Here is a 13713-nt window from a genome sequence, read left to right as displayed (position 1 = left end):
TGGTGTTCTAGAAAGGTTACAGAAAGAGACCTGTCAGACAGGAGGCACTCTAGGTTAGAGATACTGAGGGAAGCAGAAATAAAAAGGAGACAACACATTCCACACATATTTCACATGTAAATTAGCCTGAATCCAGAAGACAACCGAGTTAGGAGTGGTTAGGGAAGGAGACCTGAAGATGACTGAGTTTTCTAGTTTAAGTGGCTGCATGCGGTGTGATGCCATGACTGAAACTACTGGGGTGACATGAGAAGACCCAAACTGGAAGATTAAGGATAAAGAATTCTGTATTAGAAATGCCCCCCTGGGATGCCTTTGGAATATACAGGTGGAGATATCTAAGCTGCATTAGAAAATACAGTTTTGAAGCATAGAGTGTACATCGGGGCTAAAGGTAATGGCAACATTGTCTCATCAGTCCAGTAATCGTGAAAGCCTCCAGCTCTAACACTGCTGTTAGACAAAATGCAGTGTGGGGGTTCCCAGACTGGAAGGGATTAAAGTTCAGCTGGGTCCTAATTCTAGACTTATATTTACCTAGGCATTTTGACCTCAGAGTGATTCATCAATTTAGGAAGATTATAAATCAGTTGAGACTGCATTTTCTACATGGTATTTTTTTTAAAAAAATAGGTGTTGCCAAATATCAATAGAGTGCCTCCTAATATGAGCCAAAGGAAATCCTAGCCAACTTTAGAATTTCCCTACTCTTTTTTGGTGTTTATAGTGACCTTTGGGGAATAAACTAATATACAGATTTTTTTTAATACTATAAAATTAGCTTTACACTTTTGGGAGGAACATTGTTTTGAAATTTCTTCACATGCATACTTGAGCTTTGAGGCCACCGTCACCCACACAGGCACCCCCTCCAGTGACTCCCTCACACCCTCCTTCTCTTCACCCGGTATATCCCACCCATCTCCAAGTCCCATGCATTTTACCTCTGCAGTATCCTTCCCCTCTACTCACTGCCTGATTTCAAAGGCCCATATATCACCTCATTCACAAATATTGAGGCCTACTGTATGTCATCTCTTAACTGGTCTCCAGCCTTCAGGCTCTGCTCACCCCAACCCATCCAAAACGTTGCTCTCCAGAAAACTGAAAGCATGATCATGTTATTTCTCAGGATCCTCCAATGGCTCCTGGTAGCTGCATAAAGTCCAAATTCCTTAGCTTCATATAGCACACCAAGTTGCCATGACCTGGCTCCTGCCCCTCTCTCCTGCCTCATCTCCCTTGAAATTTCCACTCAGGAAAACAAAGTCCTCAGGGTTCCCCAAGCTGTTCCCTACCTCGCTATCTTCACACAAATTGCTCCCCACCACCACCCAACAGCCATCATTCAAACATAGCTCTGAGAGCTCTGATGCCTTCCCTAATACTCCAAGACAGAATGAACATTCTCACCCCCACCTCTAAAACTCAGTTATGTATAATCCAGTTTAGGAGTCCCAGAGCCCACTGTCATATCAAGATTGGCATCCCTTACTTCTCTCCTTCCTCCAGATCCCACCTTAAATGCCCTCTCTTAGAGACTGGCATTCTCAGCAGAATTAAACAAAACTGGGCTTCATCTCACACCACACATTCGAACCTTCAAGTCCAGTCCATTTTAGTCCTCAATAGCCACAGGGCCAGGCACAAGCCAGTTCTCACTAAATGTTTATTGAATTGAACTGAGGCCTACTATCTAACAGCACAATTTAATATAACACTTCACAAATTGGTTCTACCACAAATGAAATATTTCTCTTGGTTCCTGGTAACAAAAATATTCACAATAGGGGTTTTAATTGTAACAACTTGTATTTGCCCACAAAAATATGATGGTGCCTTGGAACAACCTCCCACTGCACAGATGTTAAGACTTTTCCTCTCAGGAGTTCAAACCACAGCCTCCATGAGCAAGGCAGGGGACAAATCACACTCACAGGTGCCTCTCTTACCTCCATACCCCACATCCTCAAAACTTCCATTTTTCTTAAGCAAGGGAATTTCACAATTGTCAGATTACAATTAAGTTTTAAACAAGTTCGTTTTTTCCCTATTAAACTGTATTGTCTAACGGTGACAGAAGAGCTGGGATATGGTTTGTATGACATTACTACAATCCTAATGATTTGTGTTTAAAAAAAAAATCTCTGAAGACTTTTCTGCCTCATAGAGTTGCTGCAGGTTTCAAATGAGAAAGTTGAGAAGAAATCAGAAAAAATATATAGGCTTCCCCCCCGCCCCCCCATCACCTATAACCTAGTCTTTACAGGAGGAGAAAACAGTATCAACAAAACTCGGCCATGAACATATCCCACTTGAAAAGAAAGTTCTCTTACTTGTGAGAATTACCACACCAGTTCTTTGTGTTCACCTTTGGAACTACTGCTGCCCTTATTTTTTTTAAAAATGACACCATGGCTGTCCATTCGTCAAACCGAAAACAATTTTTTCACAGTTGGCAGATTAATTTTTCTACCTGGCTAAAGAACTTGCTTTCAGTTTATTAATACTTTTAAATGGAGTTGGGGGGAGGACCTGCCTTTGATCTTACTGTTCTTTTTGTTTTTCTTTCTCCTTCTTCCCTTTCCTGGTTGAACTCACTTGCATATTTTATTCCGATTATTGGTCTAACGGAGAGATGTTGACAAAACAAAACAGCAACGTGGAGGAGATAGAGGTGGAAGCCACCCCTCCCAGCTTTACCTCCACGAAGGGGAGTCTACAGACACCTTTTGTTTTAGTTTCATGCGAACTTGTTTGTATTAAGGTTTAACTGCATAGCCAACACACAGATTTGCCTGGTAAAAAAGCACTTCAGGTAAGGCCAGTGCGCCCTCCTGGGCCCACTGCCCCACACCCCGGCTCCTCTCCCACTCCTGCTCACGGGCCTGCGGGTGCTGCATCCTTTCCTGCCCCTTTCCACCTCTTTCCACCCAACTTGGAAACTTGCAGGAATGTGAACACGGGGAAAACCACGTGCCCTCCCTTTCCCTACCCACACCGAACCTTCACCCGAGATAGGAATAGGCCCGCAGCCCCCGCTCCTCGCGCGCCCCCGGGGGCCGCCGCGGACGCCTGCACCGGCAGGGTGCTCGCGGGGAGGAAGCCGGGCCCTCGGCCCCTCCAGCGCCGCCTTACCCGCCGAGATCCGAAGCCACGAGGCAAGCGGGAGCCCCGGGCCAGCAGCGCCATGCTAGGCCTCCGAGCTCAGGCCAGAGGGCGGCGGGTGCAGGGGGCGGGCCAGATAGAGCCAAGCTCCAGGGTGTCGCGCGCGGGCTGGCCTGGGGCCGGCAGCTGCCTGGCCGTGACGCTCCGCGCCCCTCGACCCTCAGGCTCGGCCCTAGGGCGCCGCCTCGCCCCGCCTCCCAGACGCTTTTTCTTGCTCTTACTCCGTGTCAGTCAGAGTGTGTTGTAGGGCGGAGAATGGAGGTTTGGGTGGACGAATTCGTGCGCCACACAAGGCTTTCCAGATTGCAGCAATACACACGCTGCCCCACGAGAGCTAATACCCTTCTCAGCAATTGATATTTATTCCTGAAGTTTGTGGACGGTGTGACGCTTAATCACATATGATCATAATAATATCTCGGGTTTAAAACACGGCGTCACTTTTCCTAAGGAGAAGGCGCTGAAAGCAAATGACAAGGGCAGCTTAGGGCGGCTGTGACACTTGGCAGTACACACCGCCCTCTATCGCGGAGATGCAGCGCGGCTCTGACCTATGGCCCTGGCTTTTCTCTCAAAGGGTTTAACATACATGTTAAGAGCAAACGCAGTATAATTGCTTGAGTTCTATGTATATTCTGGATATTAGTCCCTTGTCAGATGCATATTTAGCAAAACTTTTCTACCACTCTGTAGGTTGTCTTTTCACTCCGTTGATTGCTTCTTTTGCTGTGCAGAAGGTTTTTAGTTTAATATAGTCCCATTTGTTTATTTTTTCTTTTGCTGCTTATGCTTTCCGGCATGCGTTCTTAAAGCCTGTGCCCTGACCTAACTGCTGATGTGTTTCTCCTATATTTTTCCTTAGTAATTTTACAGTTTCGGGTCTTATACCTAGGTCTTTAAAACACTTCGAGTTGATTTTAGTGTGTGGTGAGAGGTGCATGTCTAGTTTCATTCTTCTGCATATGAATATCCAGTTTTCCCAGCACCACTTGTTGAAGAGGCGGTCTTTTCCCCAATGTGGATTTTTGTTGCCTTTGTCCAATATCAGATGGCTATAAGCCTGAGAAGTGATTTCTGGGTTCTCTATTCTACTCCACTGGTCTGAATGTCTATTTTTATACCAGTGCCATATTTGCTTTGGTTACAAGGGCTTTGCAGTATAATTTGAAGTCAGGCAGAGTTATGCCTCTGGCTTTTTGTTTGTTTGTTTGTTTGGTTTTTTTGCTGAGGATTGCTTTGGCTATTCAGGGTCTTTTGTTTTTCCATATGAAAGGTAAGATTGTTTTTTCCATTTCTGTGAAGAATGTCATTGGTATTTTGATGGGGATTGCATTCAATCTGTAGATTGCTTTCGGTAGTATAGATATTTTCACAGTGTTAATTCTTCCAATCCAAGAGCATGGAATATCTTTCCATCTTTTTGTGTCTTCTTCAATTTCTTTCAGAAATGGTTTGTAATTCTCATTGTAGAGGTGTTTACCTCCTTGGTTAAATTGATCGCTAGGTATTGTAGTTTTTTGGTGACAATTGTAAATGGGCTTACTTTCTTTATTTCTCTTTCTGTTAATTCATTATTTGAGTATATAAATGCTACTGATTTGGGGGCATTTATTTTGTATCCTGCAACGTTGCTGAAGTTATTAACCAGCTCTAGGAGTTTATTGATAGAGTCTTTAGGTTTTTCTATATATAGTATCATGTCATCTGCAAATAGGGAAAGTTTGACTTCATCTTTTCCAACCTGGGTTCCCTTTATTTCTTTCTCTTGTCTGATTGCTCTAGCTAGTACGTCCAGTACTATATTGAATAGAAATGGTGAGAGTGGACATCCTTGTCTTGTTCCTGTCCTTAAGGGTAAGGCCTTCAGTTTTTCCCCATTCAGAATAATACTGGTGGTGGGCTTGTCATAAATGGCTTTTATTGTGTTAAGATATTTTCCTTCTGTACCTAATTTGTTAAGAGTCTTTATCATGAAGGAAAGTTGAATTTTGTCAAATGCTTTTTCAGCATCTATTGAGATAATCATATGGTCTTTGTCCTTAAGCTTGTTGATGTGATGTATCACATTTATTGGCTTTCATATGTTGAACCATCCTTGCATCCCTGGGATGAATCCCACTTGATCATAGTGTATAATTTTTAAAATATGTTGCTGTATTCTGATGGCTAATATTTTGTTGAGGATTTTAGCATCTAGGTTCATCAAGGATACTGGCCTGTAATTTTCTTTTTTTGTTGTGTCTTTATCTGGTTTTGGTACCAGAGTTATGTTGGCCTCATAGAATGAGTTTGGGAGACTAGTGTCTGTTTCAATTGTTTGGAACAGTTTCATGAGAATTGGTATTAACTCCTCTTTAAAAGTTTGACAGAATTCAGCTGTAAAGCCATCTGGACCCGGACTTTTTTTTGTTGGAAGATTTCTAATTACCACTTCAATCTCCTTGCTTGTTATTGGTCTGTTCAGGTTTTCTATCTCTTCTTGGTTCAGTCTTGGTAATTTATGTGTCTAGAAACTTATCCATATCTTCTGGATTTTCAAATTTGTTGTCATACAGTTGTTTATAATAGTCTCTAATGATTCTTTGTATTTCTGTGGTAACAGTTGTAATGTCTCCCTTTTCCTTTTTACTTTTTGTTATTTGGGTCTTTTTTTTTTTTTTTTTTTTGTTAATCTAGCTAATGGTGTGTCTAGTTTGTTTATATTCTTGCAAAACCAACTTTTAGTTTTGTTGATCTTTTCTATTTTGGGGGGTCTCTATTTCATTTAGCTCTGCTCTGATCTTTATTTCTTTCTATCTACTGCCTTTAGGTTTGGATTGTTGTTGTTTTTCAAGTTCTTTGAGGCATATGGAGGGGAGAGGAGGAGTGGGATGGAGGTTGGGGGATAATTGGGAGGGGACAAAGGGTACAAAAGTAATTTCTGGTAATGGGTATGCCCCCAGTATGAATCTGGCCCTCAGATCATGGGCAGGAGGGGGGACAATTAGCTTTGTATCTCATGAATATTTGTAATAAATAAATAATAGAAATTAAAAAAAGAAAAAGCAAACACAGAACTTTACAGCAGTCCACCATTCTCCAGCTTAGTGTAATATTGGCTCAGATCACATTTCCCTCCCCACACATAAAATGTGAATATTCATACCAAACTCAGGATTATTGTGAAGATGAAAGAGGATGCTCGTGAAGCCCCAAGCTTCGGCATTTAGTAGCTGACATTGAGAGTTTGCTATGTGCCTGGCACTTTCCAAATGCTGAGAAAGAAAAATAAAAAGCAGCCCCTGACATTCAGAATCTGGCCTGGACTCATAGGTAGGCTGTATTAACCTATTAGGCATAAACCATCTCTCAGAATACCAACCTCAGACAAGGTTACTCTGCAAGCATAATATGGTAAGGCAAAGTAAGTCAACTTCACAATTTTGTCTAAGCAAAAACAACTTCACAGTGTCACCCACGAAATACCAAACACACCATCTATCAGGCAAAATGAGTGACTATTTCTTTATTGATTACAACTTTAACCTCATTCTAGTCTTCCCCCACCCTCGCTATAGATAAGATGTATAGACTTGCTTGCACTTTCTGACAGCATCCAATATAGAGTGAACCCCCACTTCCTTAGATCCTCCCCCAAATAATCCAACCAAAGCCCAAATCCTATAGGGATGCTAAAACCCTCTTACTGAGACATCCCATAATTATCCATGGTGTGTGTCCTCCCTCACTGCAAAAACTAATAAACCCAACTGGTTCAAATGTAGGCATATCCCTGGTGGCCTCCAGGCCTTGACAGTGCCCTCACAGTATTAACTCATTGTCTCAGTTTGATTTCCCCTGAAGCAGACCACATGCAAGTGACTCATTTGTGAACTTTAGTAAACACCAGTAGGGAAGGGAAGATGGGCAATACAGATTAGGTCATCCAGCTGGCTAACACTAAAGACAACTAGAGCTTCATGCCACAGGGGAAACTCTGGGAGAGGATGGAAAAAAATCTGCCTCAGAGAAATCCCATTTGAGGGATGAGGAAGCTGGGAGCTATCAGTTAAATGTGTTCCCCAAAAGTCCATGTGTTTAAAACTTGATCCTCATTGTAACTGTGTTAAGATGTATTTGAAAGGTAAGGCCTTTAAGAGGTAATTGGATCATGATCACTATGCCCTCATGAATGGATTAATTCATGGAGGAATGGGTTAATGTTTTAATGGGTTATGATGGGTGTACACTAGTGACTTTATAAGGAGAGCCCATGAAAGAGCTGATGCCCTACTCAACATGTGACACCCCAGTCGCCACAGGACTCTATGGAGAGTTCCCACCCAGAAGAAGGCCCTCACCAGATGTGACCCCTGGACTGTGGACTTTCTAGTCTCAGAAACTGTGAGAAATAAATTTGTTTCTTTATAAATTACCCAGTTTCTGGTATTCTGTTATAAGTGACAGAAAACTGACTAACACACTCGGGTATTTGCATACAAACTCCCTTGCCAAGGTTGAGGGCTGCTGGGGGGAGAGTGTTGGTTCCCAGTACTTCTGGCTTGTAAGACTGGCATCAGGGCTTGCTTCAGAGAAAGACCTCAAGAAAAGAGATGCAGGCACTAACAGGTGGAAGTAGACGGCTATATTAGTCTGTTTCTGTTGCCTGTAACAAAATACCCGAAACTGAGTAACATATAAAGAAAGAGAATTTATTTCTTACAGTTTGGGAGGCTGGGAAGTCCAAAGTCCAGGGAACATATCTGGTGAGGGCCATTTCTTGGCAGTAACTCTACAGGAATGCAGAGTGCCACATGGCATAAATGACAGAAGCAGAGAGAGAGAGCTTCTCATGTGCTCTCCTTTTAAAGCCCTCAGAACCACTCCCATGACCATCATTAAACCACCAACTTATTAATCCATTTACTAGGACATGGTCCTCACAATCTAATCACCTCTTCAAGGCCCACCTTTCAATTACCCTAATAGGATTTCCCACCCTCTTGACACTGTCATAGTTGGGGTTAAGTTCCTAATAAATGGACTTTGGGGGACACAATTCAGTCCACAGCAATGGTACTCTGAAGTGGTAAGTCTTTACCACAAACTTAGATGTACTAAAAGTCTGAATCCATTATTTATATACTTTTATATTTTGGCAGCTGGCCAGTTCAGAGATAGAATGCTGGACCTTGGTGTTATCAGCACCACACTCTAACCAACTGAACTAACTGGGTCAGCACTGACTCGCTTTTTAGATGTTCAACTGCTGATAGCTTTTAAGATTCTCCCCTTTCTCCTCCCCTGTGTCCCACATCTGGGCAGGCTGGTAAGAAAGCCCAGACACTCCCTTCTTTGGCACTGGCAGACAAGCCCTTTCTCACATAATGGGAACCCTTAGTTCAGCCCCATTCCCTAACCACAATAAAAACCACAAGCCACTCTTTTTCCCTTGCTGTGTTAATTTCCTAGGATACCATAATAAAGTCCCACAGATTGGGTGGCTTAAATAACAGAAATTTATTTTCTCACGATTTTGGAGGCTAGAAGTTGGCAGGGTTGGTTTGTTCTGAGGCTTCTTGCCTTGACTTGATGATGACCATCTTCTCCCTGTGTTTTCACACGGTCTTCCGCTGTACCCTTCTGTGTCCAGATTGCCTCTTCTTATGAAGACACCAGTCAGGTCGGATTAGAGTTCACTCTCAGTGACCTCGTTTAACTGAAATTTCCTCTTTAAAGACCCTATCTCCAAATAGAGTCACATTTTAAGGTACTAAGGGTTACTTCAACATATGAATTGGGGGACGTGGGGGACAAAATTCAGCCCATAGCACTTGCTCTCTCAAATCATTTTTGGACCAGCTTAGAAGGCCTGCTCTATCTTCCCAAAGAGCCTCAATATGTAAATAATAGATCTTTCCATACTCTTTTGGTATGTGTGTGGCATTATCATTCTTGACATCCAAACCAAATTTTGAGTGGGATCCATCTTGTTTTTTACAAAGAAGTTATAGCATTTGTGTCTTAAAGAGTACATATTTATTATCTCACAGTTTCTATGACTCAGGAGTCCAAGCATAGCTCAGCTGGATCCTCTGCTCAGGGTCTCACGAGACTGAAATCAATTTGTGGGCTGGGTTGTGTTTTCATCTGGAGGCTCAACTGGAGAAGAATCTGCTCCCAAGCTCATTCAGGTTGTTCGCAGAATTCATTTCCTTGTGACCATATGACTGAGAGCCCCAGGTTTTCGCTGGTTGTTGGCTGTAGACCTCCTTCAGCTTCTAGAGGTCAACTGTGGTTTTTTCCATGTGGGCTTCCTCAACATGACTACTTACTACATCAAGCCAGCAAGGAGAATCTCTCACCTCAGGGAGGGCCCATTTCCTCTTTTAAGGATAATCATCTGATTAAGTGAGGCCTGCCCAGAATAATCTTAATCTCCTTTTGATTAATTAAAAGCCAACTGACTTGGGACCTTACTTATATCTGCAAAATTCATGCAGGGCTGGCTGGTTGGCTCACTTGGTTAATGTGGTGCTGATAACACCAAGGTCAAGGGTTCTAATCCCCATACTGGCCAGCTGCCAAAAAAAATGCATATGATTTATCTTTGCCACATTGACCATCTTAGGATTCTGCCTACCACAACCACCACACTATACATGGGAAGAAAAGGAGGTTGCAAAAGTTTTAGGTAGACCCACACTCTACCACCTGTCATGATGGAATAGCTGAATAATTACATGTCGTCAGGCTGGACACTGGGCACACAGCATTATTGTTGGTTTCTCAAGCTTGATATTGAAGCAGAGTATTAGGACTTCAAGGGAACCAGCCAGCTGAAAAAAATGTAACTACTGTGGACAGAAAACCAGGGAGGCCTCCCCAAAGGCCCATGTAAGACATAGGGCCCTTCTCCTGATCCTCAGAGGAAAGGAGGGAAACAGGACGCTAAAGATGTCTAAGGTTGCCATTCCCACAATTCTCACAATCATAGAGGGATAGCTGGAGGCTGGGAATGAGATTTAAATAAATAAGGTGATACAAACTTTACCCTGAATATGTGGTTGAAAATTCATACCCACTATAGCTGTCTTGAATGTAGACAGAAAAAACTACTTAAATATTTTTAATTTGTCATGAAATCAAAGGGCCTAATAACATACCATAACTTTTGCTGCCCTGTAATGATTGAGCCTTAGTGTCTGGCAGACTCCTACACTCCCGCATGGCTGCTACTCACACACAAACCCCCGCCCTCCCTCCTCCACACCATCATCATAGTACCGCTGCCTCCAGACCTCATAATCAGCAGTCAGCTTTGATGTCATTTTCTCAGGGAAAGTTACCTTGACTTCTCCACTATACTAGTCTGCTTCTGTTACTTATAACAGAATACCTGAAACTTGGTAATTTATAAAGCAATGAAATTTATTTCTCACAGATTTGGAGGCTGGGAAGTCCAAGGAACACATCTAGTGTGGGCCTTCTCCTGGGTGGTGACTCACTGCAGTGACTCAGAGTATCACATCATGAGAGAAAATGGCATGAGCAAGAGAAAGCTAACTCTTCCTCCTTGTAATGCCATCCCATTACATGGAGCAATCATACCCATTACTTCATGAATGAATCAATCCATTCATGAGTGCACAGTCCACATGATCCAATCACCTCTCAAAGAAATCACCTCTCAAATACCAGAATAGGATTTCCTACCTTCTTATCACTGTTGCTGTGGGGATTAAGTCTCCAGTACATAAACTTTTGAGGGACACATTCATGAGTGCACAGTCCACATGATCCAATCACCTCTCAAAGGAATCACCTCTCAAATACCAGAATAGGATTTCCTATCTTCTTATCACTGTTGCTGTGGGGATTAAGTCTCCAGTACATAAACTTTTGAGGGACACATTTGACCCATAGCATCCACTAGTTCAGGGGTTCCTACTATGGGTGGAACCAAGTCTGGTGATATCCGAAGCTTATACACTTTGGGGAGCCCTATTTAAGAAAAAGAATATGAAAATAGCTGCAAAAAATGAATATTAATTTAGAATTTTAAAAAATTGTAACAAATTACAAATATCAAAAAATTCACCATAAATTCCACACCATTTAGAAAAATAAGGTAGTACTTTAAATTACTTAAATGCCTAACACACCTCTATCTGTAATTTTCTCCTACATTTTTTGGCTGCATTCTCTTTGATTACCTCTTTCTACATCAAAGATTTTGAAAACACATTTTTTATAGAGAGAATAAGGAGTTTGGGTGCCAAACCATATGGCCTCATGCACACACAGGCTTCCTGTTTGTAGGACTGCTATGTATTTGTATCCTGCAAAGACAGAAATTCTGATAAATTCTATTGTGTGTGATTCTCATTACACACAAAATATTGTGGTGCATTCATACTAGTAAATACTGCACTGTTAAATATTTGTGATGGATGCAAACTTTCATTTTGACTATGCATCCATGAAACCATATCCTCTACTAACAATTTTATATAATTTAATACTAGCTTCTGGCTCCACACACTTTCAACAATTCAAACTCTGCTTCTCCGCTAATTTCCATTTTCTTCCGAGGGCAAGGAACCACAGGACACATCTATATTTCAATATCACTTCTGGCCAAGCATATACACGTTGCAGGGTGGGCAGAAATTATATTTCTGGAAGACAGTCCTACAAAAAGACAACTAACTTTGACTTAACTCTTTACTAAAATGACAACAAACACAAATATTTCCCAGTTAATCTAGGTCAAACCTATTCCCAATTCAACTTAGCAGATCCCAAAACTACTGGTTAACACTCCAACATCATCCAACATGAGAGAAATTTGATGAACAGAAGTACAAGTAAAAATAGACAATTATTTTAGCCACTGCTGTTAAGAAATCTTACTTTTGCAAATTTTACTGAAAAGCAAATGGCCCTGAGGCCTTGGAATAATTGCGCAAGTTTTCTAGTTTCAGGTAAATCCACCTCTGCCTTTGCTATATATTTTCACAGAGCACTGAATTTCCCTTTTGTAGCTCCTATTACAATCGCAATTGCATCTCTCTCTTATATATTGCATAGAGGTTGGGGGAGGGAGGGTGCATGTCTGTTTTATTTACCATCCTTCTATTTCCCATATTCAGCACAATGCCTATCACATAGTGAGCCCTCAAAAACATTTGTTGAATGAATAAGTACTGAGACTTGCCATTTTTTAAAAGTGGTACCACAAAAATAATTTAGAAGAGAATCTGTAGCATTGATAGGGACTGCTAAGGAACACACTAGGCTCAGGAAAGAAAAAGGCCATTCCAAATATAATGAGTTATTTTGATTAGGCAGGAACCATGGGGGCTGACTTCAGTGCTTGGGGATATATTTACTACTCATGAAAGCTAACATTTCTGAAATTTTTACTGTGTGCCAGACTGTGCTCAGCACACATTTCACTAATACTCACAAGCGCTTATAAGGTTTATACTATTATTACTAGTATTTGAGAAACTGAGGCACAAAACAGTTAGGCAAACTGTCCAGCTAATATTTAATGGAGATGAATCCGAGCTCAGCCCTGTCTGGCTCTAGGGCCCATGCTGTTAGCCACTGTATTTTGCCCTTTGCTAATGGTGTGGAGACTTAGGAGTCAGACTGCTAGGGTTCAAGCCCAGCTACACATCTTGCTAGATGTGCAATATTTAGCAAGTTATGGACTTTCTCTATTTGATTTCCCTACCAGTGAAATGCAGGTATTAAGGGTGCTGACCTCATAAGGTCCTACTCGGGTTTAAATGAGATAATATACATATATGTTTAAAACAGTTAGAATAGGGCCTGACACATGCAAAACAGCCAGTAAACACCCACTATTATCATGCACATAAAGATTGGGCAGTTGTTAACCGGGAATTAGAGGAGAACGTTTGGCATCACTATGTAATAACGTTTCTTTTCTCATGGAATCACAGACTTTAACTATTCAGCAAGTTCAACAAGATTATTACTCAGAAAATAAACTACCCCGGGGCAGGGGGGAACCTACAAGATGCCTTGCTGAAATTACACTTAGAAAGTGTAAAAATTAGAAAGTCTAGAAATTACACTTAGTGCTTGTATTAGTCCGTTTTGTATTGCTTATAACAAAATACACGGAACTGGGTAATTATAAAGAAAAACGAAATTTATTGCTTACAGTTTCTGAGGCTGGGAAGTCCAAAGTCCATCTGGTGGTGGTGACAGTGACTCGGGGCTCTCACATTGCAAGATGATGGAAGCAGAGAGAGCAGAGAGAGAGACAGAGAGAGAGAAAGAGAGAGACAGACTCTCCTCTTCTTTTAAAGCCCTCAGAACCACACCCCTGACCACCAAAGAAAGAGACAGACTCTCCTCTTCTTTTAAAGCCCTCAGAACCACACCCCTGACCACCATTTTTAATCCACTCACTACTGCATGGTCCTACAATCCAACCACCCCTTCAGGGCTCCACCTTTCAATTGCCGTAATAGGATTTCTCACCCTCTTAACAGTCACAGTGGGGGCTAAGTTTCTAATACATAA

This window comes from Galeopterus variegatus, unplaced genomic scaffold (genome assembly GCF_000696425.1).
Source record: "Galeopterus variegatus unplaced genomic scaffold, G_variegatus-3.0.2 Scaffold3872, whole genome shotgun sequence".
Lineage (NCBI taxonomy): Eukaryota > Metazoa > Chordata > Mammalia > Dermoptera > Cynocephalidae > Galeopterus > Galeopterus variegatus.
Note: the sequence above shows the minus strand (reverse complement) of the source record.